This window comes from Hyla sarda, chromosome 4 (genome assembly GCF_029499605.1).
Source record: "Hyla sarda isolate aHylSar1 chromosome 4, aHylSar1.hap1, whole genome shotgun sequence".
NCBI lineage: Eukaryota > Metazoa > Chordata > Amphibia > Anura > Hylidae > Hyla > Hyla sarda.
In genome coordinates this window covers 275153523-275174915 of record NC_079192.1, presented here as the reverse complement: position 1 = coordinate 275174915, position 21393 = coordinate 275153523, and the positions used below count along the sequence as shown (strand labels likewise).

The window sequence follows — 21393 nt, the reverse complement described above, 5'->3', positions numbered from 1 at the left end:
TTTGGTATTCCCTACCATGTGGCTGTCCAGCTGTTATCAGGGCATTTTGGGAGTCATAGTTTTGCAACAGCTGGAGAGCCACAAGTTGGGGCTTTCCTTTGATTTATTGTTCCAGCCTGATGTGGAGGGATAGGTATCCTGTTGGCTGTCCAGGCATGCTGGGATTTGTGGTTTAGGAACAGCTGGAGGTCGGCAGTTTGAGGATCACTGTTCTACATACATATAGCACAGTTTGTAGCCCATGGTCACAGGTGAACAGTGTGTAGGTCAGTGTTCCCAGACTTGTGACTCTCCAGCTGTTATCAGGGCATGCTGGGAGTTGTAGTTTAGTAACAGCTGGAGTACCACAGTTTGAAGATCACTGTTCTACATACATATAGCACAGTTTGTAGCCCATGGTCACAGGTGAACAGTGTGTAGGACAGTGTTCCCAGACTTGTGACTCTCCAGCTGTTATCAGGGCATGCTGGGAGTTGTAGTTTGAGGATCACTGTTCTACATACATATAGTACAGTTTGTAGACCACGGTCACAGGTGAACAGTGTGTAGGTCAGTGTTCCCAGACTTGTGACTCTCCAGCTGTTATCAGGGCATGCTGGGATTTGTGGTTTAGTAACAGCTGGAGGTCCGCAGTTTGAGGATCACTGTTCTACATACATATAGCACAGTTTGTAGCCCATGGTCACAGGTGAACAGTGTGTAGGACAGTGTTCCCAGACTTGTGACTCTCCAGCTGTTATCAGGGCATGCTGGGAGTTGTAGTTTAGTAACAGCTGGAGTACCACAGTTTGAAGATCACTGTTCTACACACATATAGCACAGTTTGTAGACCACGGTCACAGGTGAACAGTGTGTAGGTCAGTGTTCCCCATCTTGTGACTCTCCAGCTGTTATCAGGGCATGCTGGGAGTTGTAGTTTGAGGATCACTGTTCTACATACATATAGTACAGTTTGTAGACCACGGTCACAGGTGAACAGTGTGTAGGTCAGTGTTCCCAGACTTGTGACTCTCCAGCTGTTATCAGGGCATGCTGGGATTTGTGGTTTAGTAACAGCTGGAGGTCCGCAGTTTGAGGATCACTGTTCTACATGCATATAGCACAGTTTGTAGCCCACGGTCACAGGTGAACAGTGTGTAGGACAGTGTTCCCAGACTTGTGACTCTCCAGCTGTTATCAGGGCATGCTGGGAGTTGTAGTTTGAAGATCACTGTTCTACATACATATAGTACAGTTTGTAGCCCATGGTCACAGGTGAACAGTGTGTAGGTCAGTGTTCCCCATCTTGTGACTCTCCAGCTGTTATCAGGGCATGCTGGGAGTTGTAGTTTGAGGATCACTGTTCTACATACATATAGTACAGTTTGTAGCCCACGGTCACAGGTGAACAGTGTGTAGGACAGTGTTCCCAGACTTGTGACTCTCCAGCTGTTATCAGGGCATGCTGGGAGTTGTAGTTTCGCAGCAGCTGGAGGTTCTCAGGATGGGGCTTTCCTTTGAGTTGTTGTTGTGGAGGGATTGGTATCCCCAGACAACATAAGTCATTGATAGTATATAAACATATATACATATTCTCACCACCACTAACATGAAGTGTGAGCACTGTCCCTATAGACATGGGTACGTAGGCAGCAGTCCCATGTAAAGTCATCTAATGCTGGACAATGTGACCATGGGGGGGGGGGGGGGTGATATCAGTAGTGGGGTGACATCCCTCCCCCCCTTGGTCTTCTGTGACGGAAATCTATATGTATTATACCATATGTACCCACAAGGCTTCCCCCACCCCCTGCCCTGTTTGAGGGGGGGGGGACCCATGTACCCTGTGAGGGGCTTTGTCCAGCAGTACCCTTGCCCCTCCCCCAGCACACAGCCAACCCCGGAGCGGCCGGGAGCCGGGTGACATGTGCCCACCGCGGCCGCACTCTGCCCCCATTGTCCGGCGGAGCCGCTGCCTCCCAGCACTGAACACCAGAAGCACTCACCGCGCAGACGTGTTGCTGCTCCCCGGGGAGGGAGAAGCGGAGCGGGGACAATAACAACAAAGTGGGCTTTTCACTCTGCCCGCCGCTCTGCTCTCTCTTTCTCGACGGTGACGAAGAGGATGACGTCTGGGGACTGGGGGAAGGAGGGGGAATCCGGGCACACAGCAGCGCTGCCGCCGGGGGTGGGCGGGGCCTGAGGCTGAGCAACAACACTAATGCTTTCTGATTGGCCGAGCAGGGAGAGAGGGGCGTGATTGATGGGACCACTAGACGCCATATTACTTCAGGGAACGGGATCCCATGCGGTGCAGGAGAGCCCGTGGGAAGCTGTGTCCTTGTGTGAAGTGTATTGTCCTTATGGAAGGAGGAGAGCGGAGCCATGACTGATGTCACCCGCTCCGCTGTGATCTGGATGCATTTAGGTCCCTTCACAAGTACAGGATCTGTTATAGATTTCATGCTGCAGATACGATTACAGCTAAGTGATTGAGCAGGCATCAAATCTGCAGCAGATCCTGTATGATCCTGTATGAAGGTACCCGGATTTTACTGTGCCCGATGTAATCCTATCTGTGCACACACAGGGATTCTAGGGAGTAGCTCTCCTCTGCTGAATTTGATACATGGTGAGATTTAAAAGGATCGTCTCAATTAGCAAATAAATCATAACATTACAAAATAAAAACTGCCTTTATTGCCCATAGCAACCAATCTGCTCTGCTCTCATTTTAGAGGGAATCTGACGGCAGTGTCACTTGGAATAACTTGCTTGTATAGGATAATAATGCGGATGGCGCTGATTCCGACACCGCCTTCCTATGGTGGATCTTAGGCACCGATCCTGAGTTATGGCCTAAAATTCAAATAATATGGAAATAATCTTTTTGGTACACTTGTTTCCAGGCCCCTTATTGCACTTTTCTGCCCGCCTGCTTCGCCCTGTGCTACAACAAACTTTTAAAAAATTCATTTGGGGAAATTGATGAAAACGTAAGTAGAGGTAGAGTGGTGCAGTTGTCCATAGCAACCAATTAGATTTTCTGTAACCAGGTCTGGATCTCTCCAACTTGCTAGCAGATTTCTGTCAGCTGCTGCAGCACTCTTGGGGCCGGATCCTGGCTAGCTGCTTCCACTGTGTCCTCGCTATATCCTGGCTCAACTGGGACTGAAACATTCAAGATGGCTACAAGCACGCCTTTTCACATCTGGTCACTGCCCAGTTCATTAAGGCTAGGTTCACATTGGGGTTCATGTAATTGCAGGATACTACCAACAATAATCCCAGGGGGTTACATGTGTTATCTGACAATTAGTTGGTGACTGGATTATTTAAAGTTTAATTAAAAGATTGTTTAATGTTTTTTAACCAGTATGCCTCTAGTTGTTGCAAAACTACTACTCCCACTTGCTGGGGGTTGTACTTTTGCATAAGCTGGGGGCACACTTCTTTGGATACACTAATTTTCAGGTATAGTATACTATTTTACATAGAGCTGAGCCACAGTATTTAGGTCTGTTGTCTCCTTAGAGTGAAAAACAAGGGTGTAAATATGCCGATGGCAAGATAGGACTAGTCATCATGATTCTGTACATACCATTTTCATCTCTGTAGTTGTTTACAGCATAGACATTTAAGCATGTTTGCTAATATGCACATTAGGCTCAAAAGCCCAGGGGGTGTCCCTCAGCACTGCAAGAGCCAGGTAAGTCTAACCCATGTCCTCTTTATCGAGTGGTTGTCAGCAGGGCTGCCGTCAGAGGGGTACAGCCAGTACCCCGGTACAGGGCTGCCATTAGAAATTTTGGGGCCCCTTACACAGCTTGTAGTCTGCCCCCCCCCCCCCCTTCTCCTCCACCTCACTGTGGCACACGCTTGATTTTATCTTAGTATCGGGCTTGGAGACATAAAACAATATCGCTACTCTGTATTAATTTTGCAGTGAATACTGTAAGGAAATAAAAGCCACTATACGCAGGCCAGTATCACTAATAACACCACAATACAAGGGACATATAATTCCGCCACATCATAATAACTACCATTACTACTGACTAATACTCCTATATTGTTATTGAATAAAAATCACTATACAAATACCAATATCCCCCATACAGTGACCATACAGAAATAGATACCAGCTGTACATAGGTGCTGCAGACTGTATAAGTGATTATAGTTATATACTCACAGGGGCGTCTTCTCTGATCTGAGTCGCTCATTTTTCTCTTTCTTCTCCATCTGTCCTGGGTCATCGTGAAGATTTCTCCTGATCACAACTCGTCTTCACCGAATCTGCCAGACAAACATTTTAGGCTTTTCGCTACAGCAAAATCCTCAACTCTATACATACTAAATGTATTACACTGCCCCAGATAGTATTAGATACCTCTGTGCCGCTGTTTAGTATTAGGCCCCAACATTGACCCTATAGATTACCAGGCCCAAACATTGCCCCCTTATGCTATTACCCTAGCAGGCCCAAACATTGCCCCATAGTTTATTACGCCTCTTACATTGCCCCGATTGTATATTATGCCCCTCATATTGCCCCCATAGTATTTTATGCCCCTCACATAGCCCTTCATTGTACATTATGCCCCTCATTTGCCCCCATTGTATATTATCCCATCTCATTTTGTCCCCATTGTATATTATGCTGCTCATAATGCTCCACCTTTCTATATTACCCCATTAGCCAGGTAGGTAGTCAGGTATGAAAACAGGTAGGTAGATAGATTGGCAGGTAGGTATGAAGACATGAAGGTAGGTAGCTAGGTTGCCAGGTAGGTAGGTAGCCAGTTAATGTACTAGGTTGGTAGATACGTAGGTGGGAATACACTCAGGTAGGTAGGCAGCAGGTGGTGGAATAAAACTCTCAGAAAGTAGCATGGGTAATACAGTGTTTTTCAACCAGTGTGTCTCCAGCTGTTGCAAAACGACAACTCCCAGCATGCCCGGACAGCCAAACGCTGTCCAGGCATGCTGGGTGTTGTAGTTTTGATACAGCTGGAGACACCCTGATTGAAAACACTGCTCTTTGTTTGTGAAATACTGAATTGGCTAGAACAGTGTTTCCCAATCAGTGTGCCTCCAGCTGTTGCAAAACTGCAACTCCCAGCATGCCCTGACAGCCTTTGGGCATGCTGGGAATTGTAGTTTTGCAACAGCTGGATGCACACTGGTTGGGAAACACTGGTATAACATGATCTGTATGCTGAATAGGCTAGGACAGTGTTTCCCAACCGGTGTGCCTCCAGCTGTTGCAAAACTTGACCTCCCGCCGGCCACTGCAGATACCCCTGAGGTATGTGTGGCAGAGGCGCGCTGCTGCATTCTGACTAATTGGCTGACTGTATGTAGTTAGTCAATCAGTCAGCATGCAGTGTACAGTGGTGGGGCCCCAGCGGTCAGTGAGTGAAAGAAACAGTCACTCACTGACAAGCAAAAAAAAAAAAAAAAAAAAAGGACAGGGCCGGCCGGGCCTCCCTGAAGCTCCAGGCCCCTTACAGGAGGATGGGTTGTGCCCCCCTGATGGCGGCCCTGCCCCAGTTAGGGGTCTGGGCTCCCAGGGGAGCCCGGGTCCCTGCTGCACCCCCTACAGCATCCACAGCACAGAAGCAGGAGACCGCTGTTTAAACCCTTGCCGCAATTGGACGTATATATGCATCCCGTATATACGTCCATTTCCGATCACAGTGACACAAGCGTGCGGGCGGTCATCGGCCGCAGGGGCCGGCAATTGCATATCACCGGGCAGCTGTCAGGAGCGGAGCACAGCTCCGATCCTGACAGTTAACTCCTTCAGTGCTGTGGTCAATATGCCTGCTACGGAAGCCTGTGAGATCCAGCCACAGGCTGGATCGCACAGGCTGTACTGTGTGCAGCTGATCAGGTCATACTGTGCTGCAGTCATCGGGGGGATACAACCCATACTCCTGTAAAAGGCCCGGAACTTCAGGGAGGCCCGGCCAGCCCTGTCCTGTCCTTTCTATCCTGTCCTGTCTTTTTTTTTTTTTTGCTTGTCAGTGAGTGACTGTGTCTGTCACTCCCTGACCGCTGAGGGCCCGCCACTGTACACTGGTCGCTGACTGATTGACTATATACAGTCAATAAATCAGTCAGAATGTAGCAGCGTGCTGCTGCCACACATGCCTCCAGGGCCGGCGGCCGCTGCCTCTTTAAATCTGCAGTGGCCGGCGGGAGGTACTACTTCCTTGCGCAGGCATGGCCACTGCGAGGCCCGGCGCCAGGCATAGGCTGCATCCCTCTATATGGGGGCGCAGCTCCATCCCCTGAAAGAAATCTCTCCCTCTGCCAGGCTGGTCCATCACCCCCCCCCCCCCCTCCCCGCCCTATCGCCTGCCTGCTCGCCGCTTTAAAAAGAAAAAGCGCAGTTCACATGGTGCTTCTTTCATCACTGCTCCTGCCCGGCAGCACTGTATGCGCCTTTGAGACCCACGCCACGTTCAATATGCGCCAGCGGCTGGAGTGACAGGAAGGAGCCAGCAGCTTCACCCTGTCATTTCAGCTCGGGCTTCCTGTGTGGCAGCGGCTTAGCAAGAGGCTGTCCGCACAGGAAGCAGAGAGCAAAGGAGCGACAGCAGCTGCAGGGGATCGAAGGAGAGGTGAGTGATTTTTTTTTTCATGCTGTGAGGGGCATAATGAGATGTGGTGACCACAGGGTGTTGCAATGGATGTAGCAGGGTCTGGTGGTATTAACCCCAGGGGCAAGGTGTTGTTAACTCCTTAGTGTTCGTGACGCCAGGATGTGGTTGTTTCGGTATAGGGACCGCCGACAACCAGCCCAAAAACAGCATGCAATGAATGAATGTCCACAGCAAGGGTTTTGAAGTAACTGGAACTTTTACTTAAAATATTCAGGAAACAGTCTTTACAATAATGCAGTTTCCTCAGAGGCAACTGGGACACAGGATACCTCGCAGGCTTGCTTGGACTTGTAGTTATGAGGATATTTAGGCAGACCACTGTGCTACTAATATATTCCTTTAGCTGAGTAGTAGTCACTTGATTTGTGGAGATATTTGTAACTCACGTTTTAGAAGTGGCTGCTGGACTTTAGAGATGAGCTGAATTTACAGTATACAGGACGTTGTGCTTTCTTTAGGTCCAGGAACTAAGAGAGGGAGAATAGAGACTACATCCCCTTATATACTAGGGGGCTGGACTAAAGCCCATTGGTTGCTAGTGCCTGGGGTTCCTGTGCCCATGGAACTCTGGGTATATCACATGACAGTAGTTCACATGACCAATACTTTATACACTTTTGTACAACTTTATACATATGAACAATGGATACACATAATGAATATGCATTGCATTTATATCAGGCAACAAGGGGGGAGCCCTGCAGGAGAGCCCTATGGACCTAAGGGACTCTTCCTGAGGGGACTTAAGGATGGTACAGGTCCTGTACCGGGACACCACAATACGATGGGGGACAATGTGAGGGGGATATTATACAAAAGTGAGCACTATGAGGGGATAATATACAATGGGGGTAATATGAGGGGGATAATATAGAAAGGGAAGCAAAAGCAATATGAGGGGGTAATATAGAAAGGGGAGCAATATGAGGGGGTAATATAGAAAGGGGAGCAATATGAGCAGCATAATATACAATGAGGACAAAATGAGAGGGATAATATACAATGGGGGCAAAATGAGGGGCATAATATACAATGGAGGGCAATGTGAGGGGCATAAAATACTATGGGGGCAATATGAGGGGCATAATATACAATGGAGGGCAATGTGAGGGGCATAATATACAATGGGGGCAATGTAAGGGGCATAATATACTATGGGGCATTGTGATAGGCATAATATACTATGGGGCAATGTGAGGAGCATAATATACTATGGGGTTAAGGTGAGGGGCATAATATCCTATGGGGTAATGTGAGGGGCATAATATACTATGGGGTAATGTGAGGGGCATAATATACTATGGGGATAATGTGAGGGGCATAATATACTATGGGGCAATGTGAGGAGCATAATATACTATGGGGGTAATGTGAGGGGCATAATATACTATGGGGGTAATGTGAGGGGCATAATATACTATGGGGCAATGTGAGGGGCATAATATACTATGGGGCAATGTGAGGGGCATAATATACTATGGGGGTAATGTGAGGGGCATAATATACTATGGGGGTAATGTGAGGGGCATAATATACTATGGGGGTAATGTGAGGGGCATAATATACTATGGGGCAATGTGAGGGGCATAATATACTATGGGGCAATGTGAGGGGCATAATATACTATGGGGCAATGTGAGGGGCATAATATACTATGGGGCAATGTGAGGAGCATAATATACTATGGGGGTAATGTGAGGGGCATAATATACTATGGGGGTAATGTGAGGAGCATAATATATTATGGGGCAATGTGAGGAGCATAATATACTATGGGGGTAATGTGAGGAGCATAATATACTATGGGGGTAATGTGAGGGGCATAATATACTATGGGGGTAATGTGAGGGGCATAATATACTATGGGGCAATGTGAGGAGCATAATATACTATGGGGGTAATGTGAGGAGCATAATATACTATGGGGGTAATGTGAGGAGCATAATATACTATGGGGGTAATGTGAGGGGCATAATATACTATGGGGGTAATGTGAGGGGCATAATATACTATGGGGCAATGTGAGGAGCATAATATACTATGGGGCAATGTGAGGAGCATAATATACTATGGGGGTAATGTAAGGGGCATAATATACTATGGGGCAATGTGAGGAGCATAATATACTATGGGGCAATGTGAGGAGCATAATATACTATGGGGGTAATGTGAGGGGCATAATATACTATGGGGCAATGTGAGGGGCATAATATACTATGGGGGTAATGTGAGGGGCATAATATACTATGGGGCAATGTGAGGGGCATAATATACTATGGGGGTAATGTGAGGAGCATAATATACTATGGGGGTAATGTGAGGTGCATAATATACTATGGGGCAATGTGAGGAGCATAATATACTATGGGGGTAATGTGAGGAGCATAATATACTATGGGGGTAATGTGAGGGGCATAATATACTATGGGGGTAATGTGAGGGGCATAATATACTATGGGGCAATGTGAGGAGCATAATATACTATGGGGGTAATGTGAGGAGCATAATATACTATGGGGGTAATGTGAGGAGCATAATATACTATGGGGGTAATGTGAGGGGCATAATATACTATGGTGGTAATGTGAGGGGCATAATATACTATGGGGGTAATGTGAGGGGCATAATATACTATGGGGGCAATGTGAGGGGCATAATATACTATGGGGGTAATGTGAGGAGCATAATATACTATGGGGCAATGTGAGGAGCATAATATACTATGGGGGTAATGTGAGGGGCATAATATACTATGGGGCAATGTGAGGGGCATAATATACTATGGGGGTAATGTGAGGGGCATAATATACTATGGGGCAATGTGAGGGGCATAATATACTATGGGGGTAATGTGAGGGGCATAATATACTATGGGGCAATGTGAGGGGCATAATATACTATGGGGGTAATGTGAGGGGCATAATATACTATGGGGGTAATGTGAGGGGCATAATATACTATGGGGGTAATGTGAGGGGCATAATATACTATGGTGGTAATGTGAGGGGCATAATATACTATGGGGGTAATGTGAGGGGCATAATATACTATGGGGCAATGTGAGGAGCATAATATACTATGGGGGTAATGTGAGGGGCATAATATACTATGGGGCAATGTGAGGGGCATAATATACTATGGGGCAATGTGAGGGGCATAATATACTATGGGGGTAATGTGAGGGGCATAATATACTATGGGGCAATGTGAGGAGCATAATATACTATGGGGGTAATGTGAGGGGCATAATATACTATGGGGCAATGTGAGGGGCATAATATACTATGGGGCAATATGAGGGGCATAATATACTATGGGGCAATGTGAGGGGCATAATATACTATGGGGGTAATGTGAGGGGCATAATATACTATGGGGCAATGTGAGGGGCATAATATACTATGGGGGTAATGTGAGGAGCATAATATACTATGGGGGTAATGTGAGGAGCATAATATACTATGGGGGTAATGTGAGGAGCATAATATACTATGGGGGTAATGTGAGGGGCATAATATACTATGGTGGTAATGTTAGGGGCATAATATACTATGGGGGTAATGTGAGGGGCATAATATACTATGGGGCAATGTGAGGAGCATAATATACTATGGGGGTAATGTGAGGGGCATAATATACTATGGGGCAATGTGAGGAGCATAATATACTATGGGGGTAATGTGAGGGGCATAATATACTATGGGGGTAATGTGAGGGACATAATATACTATGGGGGTAATGTTTCTGGCATAATACCCTATGGGGGCAATGTTTGGGCCTGCTAATCTATAGGAACAATGTTGGATATTTTAAGTATGACAACACATGATCAGGTTGCGTTGCAGGAGACACTGTATGAAAGCTGCCTGACAGGGCAGCAAGGGTACAGGGGGTGCAACTCCTGTACTGGGCCACCACAATATGTTTTCACCCTAAGGCCATGTTCACACATCCAGAATTCCGCCAGAGATTCTGGAGCAGCAGAGTCCTATTGTATTCAATGGGATTCTGCTGCGCTGTGCATACAGTGGAATTTCTGCGATGTTTCTGGCACGGAAATTCTGTTTTCCATGTCCACAGAAAATCCACATTCCGGAAGTGTGAACATAGCCTAAGACTCTAGGTGCTCAAGAGTCTTTAACCCCTTAAGGACCCATTTTTTGCTCTTTTGTTGCTTCCTCCTCACCTTATAAAAATCATAACCCTTTCAATTTTGCATCTACAGACTCATAAGATGACTTTTTTTTTTGTGCCACCAATTCTACTTTGTAATTGTAATTTGTAAAAAAAATCTATCATTTTACCCACAAATCTATGGCGAAACAAAAAAAAAAATCATTGTGCGACAAAATTTAAATTTTTTTTTTCTATGCAGTGCATTTTCTATTTCTATGTTGTTCATTTTTCAGTAAAATTTATACCCTACTTATTTAGGTTTGGTTTTGTCTTACTTCTGGAAAAAATCATAACTACATGCACGAAAATTAATACGTTTAACCCCTTCAGGACGGAGCCCATTTTGGCCTTAAGGACCGGAGCGTTTTTTGCACATCTGACCACTGTCACTTTAAACATTAATAACTCTGGAATGCTTTTAGTTATCATTCTGATTCCGAGATTGTTTTTTCGTGACATATTCTACTTTAACATAGTGGTAAATTTTTGTCGATACTTGCATCATTTCTTGGTGAAAAATCCGTAAATTTGATGAAAAATTTGAAAATTTTGCATTTTTCTAACTTTGAAGCTCTCTGCTTGTAAGGAAAATGGATATTACGAATACATTTTTTTGGGTTCACATATACAATATGTCTACTTTATGTTTGCATCATAAAATTGATGTGTTTTTACTTTTGGAAGACACCAGAGGGCTTCAACGGTCAGCAGCAATTTTCCGATTTTTCACAAAATTTTCAAACTCAGTATTTTTCAGGGACCAGTTCAGGTTTGAAGTGGATTTGAAGGGTCTTCATATTAGAAATACCCCATAAATGACCCCATTATAAAAACTACACCCCCAAAAGTATTCAAAATGACATTCAGTCAGCGTTTTAACCCTTTAGGTGTTTCACAGGAATAGAAGCAAAGTGAAGGAGAAAATTCACAATCTTCATTTTTTACACTCACATGTTCTTGCAGACCCAATTTTTGAATTTTTACAAGGGGTAAAAGGACAAAATTTTTACTTGTATTTGTAGCCCAATTTCTCTCGAGTAAGCACATACCTCATATGTCTATGTAAAGTGTTCGGCGGGCGCAGTAGAGGGCTCAGAAGGGAAGGAGCGACAAGGGGATTTTGGAGAGTACGTTTTTCTGAAATGGTTTTTGGGGGGCATGTTACCTTTAGGAAGCCCTTATGGTGCCAGAACAGCAAAAAAAACCCACATGGCATACCATTTTGGAAACTAGACCCCTCGGGGAATGTAACATGGGATAAAGTGAACCTTAATACCCCACAGGTGTTTCACGACTTTTGCAAATGTAAAAAAAAAAAATAATTTTTTACCTAAAATGCTTGTTTTCCCAAAAATTTTTTATTTTTAAAAAGGGTAATAGCAGAAAATACCCCTAAAAATTTGAAGCCCAATTTCTCCCGATTCAGAAAACACCCCATATGGGGGTGAAAAGTGCTCTGCTGGCGCACTACAGGTCTCGGAAGAGAAGGAGTCACATTTGGCTTTTTGAACGCAAATTTTTCTCTGGGGGCATGCCGCATTTAGGAAGCCCCTATGGTGCCAGGACAGCAAAAAACCCCCCACATGGCATACCATTTTGGAAACTAGACCCCTCGGGGAACGTAACAAGGGGTTAAGTGAACCTTTATACCCCACAGGTGTTTCACGACTTTTGCATATGTAAAAAAAAAAAAAAAATTTTTACCTAAAATGCTTGTTTTCCCAAAAATTTTACATTTTTAAAAAGGGTAAAAGCAGAAAATACCCCCCAAAATTTGTAACACAATTTCTCCCGAGTACGGCGATACCCCATATGTGGCCCTAAACTGTTGCCTTGAAATACGACAGGGCTCCAAAGTGAGAGCGCCATGCGCATTTGAGGCCTAAATTAGGGATTGCATAGGGGTGGACATAGGGGTATTCTACGCCAGTGATTCCCAAACAGGGTGCCTCCAGCTGTTGCAAAACTCCCAGCATGCCTGGACAGTCAACGGCTGTCCGATAATACTGGGAGTTGTTTTGCAACAGCTGGAGGCTCCGTTCTGGAAACAGTGGCGTACCAGACGTTTTTCATTTTTATTGGGGAGGGGAGGGGGGCTGTGTAGGGGTATGTGTATATGTAGTGTTTTTTACTTTTTATTTTATTTTTTGTGGTAGTGTAGTGTAGTGTTTTTAGGGTACAGTCACACGGGCGGGGGTTCACAGTAGTTTCTCGCTGGCAATTTGAGCTGCAGCAGAAAGTTTGCGGCAGCTCAAATTTGCAGCCAGATACTTACTGTAATCCTCCGCCCATGTGAGTGTACCCTGTACGTTCACATTGGGGGGGACATCCAGCTGTTGCATAACTACAACTCCCAGCATGCCCGTTGGCTGTCGGTGACTGCTGAGAGTTGCAGTTTTGCAACAGCTGTAGGCACACTGGTTATGTATCACTGAGTTTGTGACCTAACTCAGTGTTTCACAACCAGTGTGCCTCCAGCTGTTGCAAAACTACAACTCCCAGCATGTACGGTGCATGGTGTACGGTGACTGCTGAGAGTTGTAGTTTGCAACAGCTGGAGGCACACCGGTCGTGAAACACTGAGTTAGGTAAAAAAAAACTCTGAGTTTCACAACCAGTGTGCCTTCAGCTGTTGCAAAACTACAACTCTCAGCAGTCACCGACAGCCAACGGGCATGCTGGGAGTTGTAGTTATGCAACCAGCAGATGCACCACTACAACTCCCAGCATGCACTTTAGCTGTTTGTGCAAGCTGGGAGTTGTAGTTATACAACAGCTGAAGGTACACTTTTCCATAGAAAGAATGTGCCTCCAGCTGTTGCAAAACCATAAGTCCCAGCATGCCCATAAGGGAATGCTGGGAGTTGTGGTGGTCTGCCTCCTGCTGTTGCATAACTACAGCTCCCAGCATGCCCTTTTTGCATGCTGGGAGCTGTTGCTAAGCAACAGCAGGAGGCTGTCACTCACCTCCAACGATCCTCGCCGCACAGGTCAGTCCCGCCGCCGCAGCTGCTCCTGGGGCCCCGATCCCAACAGGGGCGCCGGGGATCGGGGTCCCCAGCACCCGGGGTGCACGTCCCGCACCCGCTCACGTCCTCCGGATGAGGGGCGGAGCGGGTGCGGGAGTGACACCCGCAGCAGGCGCCCTGATTGGTCGGCCGGTAATCCGGCCGACGAATCAGGGCGATCGTGAGGTGGCACCAGTGCCACCTCACTCCTGCAGGCTCTGGCTGTTCGGGGCCGTCAGAGACGGCCCCGAACAGCCAGTAATTCCGGGTCACCGGGTCACTGGAGACCCGATTGACCCGGAATCGCCGCAGATCGCTGGACTGAATTGTCCAGCGATCTGCGGCGATCGCCGACATGGGGGGACATAATGACCCCCCTGGGCGATATGCCGGGATGCCTGCTGAACGATTTCAGCAGGCATCCGGCTCCGGTCCCCAACCGGCTAGCGGTGGGGGCCGGAATTCCCACGGGCGTATGGATACGCCCTCGGTCCTTAAGGACTCGGCATGCAGGGCGTATCCATACGCCCTATGTCCTGAAGAGGTTAAAAATGTCCTGTTCTGACCCCTATAACTTTTTTTTATTTTTCCGCTTACGGGGGATTAATGATTTTTTGCGCCGTGATCTGAAGTTTTTATCGGTACCATTTTTGTTTCGATCGGACTTTTTGATCGCTTTTTATAAAAAAATTTTATGGTATAAAAAGTTACCAAAAATAGGCTATTTTGGACTTTGGAATTTTTTTTTACGTGAATGCCATTGACCGTGTGGTTTAACTAACATTTAATTTTTAGAGTTTGGACATTTACGCACGCAGTGATACCACATGTTTATATTTATTTTTATTTACATAATTTTATTAGGGAAGGGGTTAAATCACATTTTATTTACAATTTTTTTTACACTTTTTTTTGCAATGTTGTAGCCCCCATAGGAGACTATAACATGCAGTACATTGATTGCAGGCATTGTTCAATGCTATGTCATAGCATTGCATTGATCAGTGTTATTGGCACTCCGCTGCTCCTGCCTGGATCTCAGGCATGGAGCAGTGTATCGACGATCGGACAACGAGGAGCTGCCGGGAAGGTTTTACTTTCACTTTAGACGCGGCGATCAACTTTGATGCCTGGTATTAGCCGCGGGTCCTGGCTGTTCATAGCCGCTGGGAGCCGCCGGGACCGATGTAAATATACGTCCTGCATCATTAATGGATTAAAGGGGTAGTTTGGGGATACCCACAACATAGGGGATAAGTGTCTGATTGCAGTAGGGCTGACCACTGGGACCCCCCACAATCTCCTGTATGGGGATCAGCTACTCACTCATCCTCAAATATCAGAGTGTTCCCCATCTTCTAAGACTAGCGGGTGTGACAATCTGCTCAGCCAGTTACCATCTGAGACAGGACCCTGTGGTATCTGCATTGCTACTTGCTACTTTGCCATTTATTTATCTTGATTAAAGCCACAAAATATAGGAGGAGATTTATCAAAACCTGTACAGAGGAAAAGTTGACAATTTACCCATAACAACCAATCAGATCGCTTCTTCCATTTTCAGATGCCATTTAAAAATTAAAAATAAATTATCTGATTGGTTGCTATGGACAACTGGTCAACTTTTCCTCTGCACAGGTTTTGATGAATCTCCCCATAATCTGCAGCATGAAATTCACAGTGGATTAAGTATGTGTGAACGTACCCCTTAGGTCAATTTTCCTTTTTCAGAAGGCGTATCAGGACATGACTTGGGTATTAAATAAGCTTAGAAACCCATCCATGGACAGCTCTATATTAGACATTGGCCCTCATTTACTAAGAGTGCGGGTTTAATCTCTGAGTGTTTTCCCTGAATTTTCCCTGAAAATCTCCATATTTACTAATCTGTCGCCCGACAATTTTTTTTTTTTTTTGGCGCACGGGTTTGGAAATGTGTCCCACGGTTTGGAAATTTTGTCGCACGGTAAATTGTATATATGTCCCCTGCACAGCGCATGTATATGCCCCGCACAGCGCATCTATATATGCCCCGCACAGCGCATCTATATATGCCCCGCACAGCGCATCTATATATGCCCCGCACAGAGCATGTATATATATTCCCCGCACAGCGCATCTATATATGCCCCGCACAGCGCAAGTTATATATGCCCCGCACAGAGCATGTATATATGCCCCGCACAGCGCATCTATATATGCCCCGCACAGCGCAAGTTATATATGCCCCGCACAGCGCAAGTTATATATGCCCCGCACAGCGCAAGTTATATATGCCCCGCACAGAGCATGTATATATGCCCCGCACAGCGCATCTATATATGCCCCGCACAGCGCAAGTTATATATGCCCCGCACAGAGCATGTATATATGCCCCGCACAGAGCATGTATATATGCCCCGCACAGCGCATCTATATATGCCCCGCACAGAGCATGTATATATGCCCCGCACAGCGCATCTATATATGCCCCGCACAGCGCATCTATATATGCCCCGCACAGCGCAAGTTATATATGCCCTGCACAGAGCATGTATATATGCCCCGCACAGAGCATGTATATATGCCCCGCACAGCGCATCTATATATGCCCCGCACAGCGTATCTATATATGCCCCGCACAGCGCATCTATATATGCCCCGCACAGCGCATCTATATATGCCCCGCACAGCGCATCTATATATGCCCCGCACAGCGCAAGTTATATATGCCCCGCACAGAGCATGTATATATGCCCCGCACAGAGCATGTATATATGCCCCGCACAGCGCATCTATATATGCCCAGCACAGCGCATCTATATATGCCCCGCACAGCGCAAGTTATATATGCCCCGCACAGCGCAAGTTATATATGCCCCGCACAGAGCATGTATATATGCCCCGCACAGCGCAATTATATGCCCCGCACTGTGCGTTATATATGCCCCGCACAGCGCGTTATATATGCCCCGCACAGCACGTTATATTTGCCCCGCACAGCGCGTTATATATGCCCCACACAGCGCATGTATATATGTCCTGCACAGCACATATATATACACATGCCTCATATAGCATATAGCATATATAGTCATATAGCGTTATCTGGTCCCCACTTCGCTACAATACACAATCAGCCATCACCGGAGCTGCCCCATCGCCTCCCCCATCCCCGGTGTTATAATTACCTGTTGCCGGGGTCCGAGGTCCGCGATGCTCCTGGCTGCGGCGCTCTTGCTGTGCGCTGTCACTGTGCGCACTGATGGTGACGTCCCCAACGCACATCGTGAAGTCACCATCAGTGCGCACAGTGACAGCGCACAGCAAGAGCGCCGAAGCCAGGAGCATCGCGGACCCCGGAAACAGGTAATTATAACACCGTGGATGGGGGAGACGATGGGGCAGCTCCGGTGATGGCTGAGGATTGTGTATTGTAGCGAAGTGGGGACCAGATAACACTATATGTCTGCTCCCCACTTCGCTTCTATACACATGCCTCTGAAGTGCTATCATTGACAAGTATTAGCCAGTGGTCTCCAACTTACGGACCTCCAGATGTTGCAAAACTACAACTCCTTGAATGCTCCGTGCATGCTGGGAGTTGTAGTTTTGCAACATCTGGAGGTCAGCAAGTGGGAGACCACTGCATTAGTCATTGATAGCGCTTCAGAGGCATGTGTATATAGATGCGCTGTGCGGGGGCATGTATAATATATATCTGCATGCGCTGCGGGGAGTATACAATAGCGCTATGCGGGGGGGGGGTATATAGTGTGTATATATATATATATATATATATATGTGTGTGTACACATGCGCTGCGGGGGGTATATAAGTATATAATAGCGCGGCGGGGGACAAGACATATTGCGTAGTGGGTGGCAAGATATATAGAAGCTGTGGGGACATATACATTCCCACCAACGATTCTATATATCTTTCCCCACCGCAGCTCGCAGGGATCCCTGATTGGCTCCTCAGTACGGGCTATTCAGGGATCCTGGCTGGGAAAATGAAAGTAAAACACATCATACATTGCTGGGGAGCGGACCATGCCGCCCGCTCCCCTGCTTAATAACTTTTGATCGGATCGGGTCTCAGAAGTGAGACCCGATGCGATCAACCCCTGTACTACTACCCCCAACATGGAACAGACCCTGGGAAAATCCTTTGTGCCCGCCAGATTGAGATGCAAGGTCCTGAAATAGGGTCATTCTTCCTTGACAGCAGGACATCCTTGAATACGCAAGACTTTACTTCTAATTTCCCGGCACTACTGGTGGCTCCATCTTGAACGTGATGCTTCTGATTTTGTTCGGTCCTGTGAAGCATGTGCCTGTGACAAAACTCCTCGACAGAGACCTGCGGAACTCTTACAGCCTTTGCACATTCCAGAGACTCCCTGGTCCCATATTGCCATGGATTTCATCACAGATTTGCCACCATCTCATAATAACACTGTCATCTGAGTCGTTGTAGATCAGTTTTCCAAGATGGCTTATTTCATTCCTCTACCAGGTCTTCCTTCTGCCTCGCAGCTGGCGAAGTACTTCTTGTTACATGTCTTTTGTTTACATGGTCTTCCTTCGTTTCGGATCGAGGTGGGCAGTTTGTCTCTAAGTTCTGGCGAGCCCTTTGTAACCGTCTGGACATCAATCTGGACTTCTCCTCAGCCTACCACCCTCCGTCCAATGGTCATGTGGAGAGGGTTAATCAAATCCTTGAGACTTATCTTCGGCATTTTGTTGCAGCTCACCAAGATGATTGGGTCGACCTTCCCCCCTGGGCTGAATTCTCAAATAATTATAAGGATTCCGAGTCCACAAGGTTGTCCCCACTTTTTTGTTGTTTACGGACTCCATCTCCGTCCTCCTCTCTCTCTCCCAGTCTCCTCCGGTGTGGCTTCTGTTGATGAGCTGGTCCGTGACTTCTCCACCATCTGGCAACAGACCCGACAGTTGTTATCCCAGGCTTTTTCACGCATGAAGGCGCAAGAGGATAAAGGTAGAAGACCTCCTCCGTCCTTCTCTCCTGGTTACATAGTGTGGCTTTCAACCAAGTACATCCGCTTCAAGATCCCTTGTTACAAGCTCGGTCCCCGCCACCTTGGTCCCTTCCAGATTCTACAAAAAATCTATCCTGTCTCCTACAAACTCCATTTAACTGCTACGTTACGTATTCCCAATACCTTCCAAACCTCTTGTGATAACCCGTTTCTCTCTTGTCCCCACACCTTTCTCCGGCTCTTCTGACGTCTACAAAGTTAAACAGATTCTTGCGACAAAAACTGTGAGGGGTAAAAATTTTTTGGGAGGGTTACAGTCCTGAGGAGAGATCTTGGGAGCCTGAGGAGAATATCCTGGACCGAGACCTTCTCAGGAGTTTCCTCTCTCGTAAAAGGAGGGGGAGACCAATGGGGGGTACTGTTACGTTATGCGCTCTGGCCACACACGCTGGCCGTAAGTGCATAGTCCCCTTACCTGCTGCTGCCGACAAAGCTGGGACTCGCACCGTGGGATGCGCCCGCATGCGAGCCCCAGTCTGTCACTCACCGGGTGTTTCTCCTGCCTCCGCCTCTGCCTCTTTGCTTCGGCGCGCATGTCCCAGTCCCCTAGAGCGCGCGCCGGAGCTTTAAGATTTAAAGGGCCAGTACGCTCATTAGTGTAATTCACCTGTGGCTCATTTATAAATTCCTCCACCCTCCTCACTCCCCTGCTGGATCTTTGTTGCCTTGGGCCTTAGAGAAAGCCTTTCTCAGTATTGCCTTGCCGTGTATTTGATCTGTTGCTTTGTGACTTTGACCTTGCTCCTCTGCCACCTGCCTATTGAACTCCTGCTATGTCTTGACTATGCTACTGTGCCACCTGCCCTGACCTACTGCTATCCAGACTATGAGCTGCCTTATCCCTCCTGTGCCTTGCATCTCTTCAGCCGCCTGTGTGGTCGAGCCGTGCCAGGGGTAGCGACCTGGGTGCCGCCTGCCGCAGCAAGTCCATACCGCTTTGTGGCGGGCTCTGGGGAAAACCAGCAGCACCTTAGACTCCGCTCCCGGGTACGGTCCGAGTCATCTGCCACACAGGTCCAGTGGATCCACAGCCACCGGTGTTCCTGTCTTCTGAAACATGAGTGTTACACCCAGCATCTCCAGAGTGAAAGGGACCTGACCCTGGTTGGGAAAAAAAAAGGGGGCAACAGTAAATACCTGCGAAGCATGAAAAAACTGTAAGAAGAGGTAACAGCCGTAAGGGTCCTTACGGGTTTTAAGCACAGTCGTCAGGAAGGGTCTGATTTAGCAGCATCATTGGTAGAGTGGTAATGGATCATGGCAGGTGGTGGATCCTCAGGCCTGTGTGGATGATGACGTGAGCCGTGCCAGGGAGCGGAGTCTAAGGTGCCACTGGTTTTAACCAGAGCCCGCCGCAAAGCGGGATGGTCTTGCTGCGGCAGGCGGCACCCAGGTCGCTACCGCTGGCACAACTCGACCACACAGGTAGCTGGGAGGTGGCATGGCACAGAAGGAGACTGGCAGGATGTGGCAAGAAGGCAGTAGGTCAGGGCAGGTAACACAGGTGCAGGGGAGGTAAGGTAGCAAGGAACAGGTACACGGTAACAGAAACACAGGACTTTCACTATGGCACAAGGTAACCAAAGATCCGGCAGGGAACCAAGGGAGGAGCTGATATTTAAGGACAGGGGACAGGTGTGGATACAGTGGCCCCTCAACATGCGATGGTAATTCGTTCCAAACGACCCATCGTTTGTCGAATCCATCGTATGTTGAGGGATTCGTGCAATGTAAAGTATAGGAAGTTATACTCACCTGTCCCCGCCGCTCCGGACCGCGTCCTCACCGCTCCCGATGATGTCCCAGGGGCTCCCGATGCTGTCCCGCTGCTCCGGCGTCGTCTTCGGGATCCTCCGGCTTTTTCCGCATCTTCTCCGGTGTCTGGGCCTCGCTTTCTGGTGACGTTATTACGTTGCGGCACCGGGATGGCGTGTGCAGCGACGTAATAACGACGCTGGAAAGCGAGGCCCGGACCCCGGAGAAAATTCAGAAAACGCCGGAGGATCACGAAGTGAACCCGGAGCAGCGGGGATAGGTAAGTGAACCTGTCCGGGATGCTTAAACTGCTATCCGACAGCAGCTTAAGCATTTTGCGCTGTCGGATAGCAGTTAATGCGATGACCCCGACATATAAAAGCATCGTATGTCGATGCTGACATCGACATGCGATGGCCTCTGAGAGGCCTTCGTATGTCGATTTGATCATATGTCCGGCCATCGCATGTCGCGGGGTTACTGTACTTGATTAATTGAACACTGGCCCTTTAAGTGAAAGAGCTCCGGCGCAGGCGCGCCCTAGGAGGCTGGGGCACGTGCACCGGGGCTGTGATGACACGGAGAGGCGGAAGATGAGGGTGGTGATTGACGGGCTGGGATTCGCATGCAGGCGCGTCCTTCGATGTGAATCCCAGCCCCGCCGGCAGCAAGGACATGAGCAGAGAGCGCTCACGGCCGGCGTGTCATCTTTGGAATTCAGAGAGTTCCTCACTACATGAGATCAGGGGGTTTC

General features: G+C 47.7%; 1 protein-coding gene across 2 annotated transcripts in view; it reads right to left on the bottom strand.

Annotated features, from left to right (window-relative positions):
* USP44 (ubiquitin specific peptidase 44) overlaps positions 1-2158 on the bottom strand; it is a 39623-nt gene extending 37465 nt beyond the window's left edge. The window contains exon 1 of one of the 2 annotated variants that reach the window (XM_056574308.1): positions 1986-2158. The gene's annotated coding sequence lies outside the window, so the exon portion shown is untranslated. The remainder of the gene's footprint in view (positions 1-1985) is intronic. The other variant, XM_056574304.1, reaches the window with a different exon arrangement.
* Between the last annotated feature and the right edge of the window lie 19235 nt (positions 2159-21393).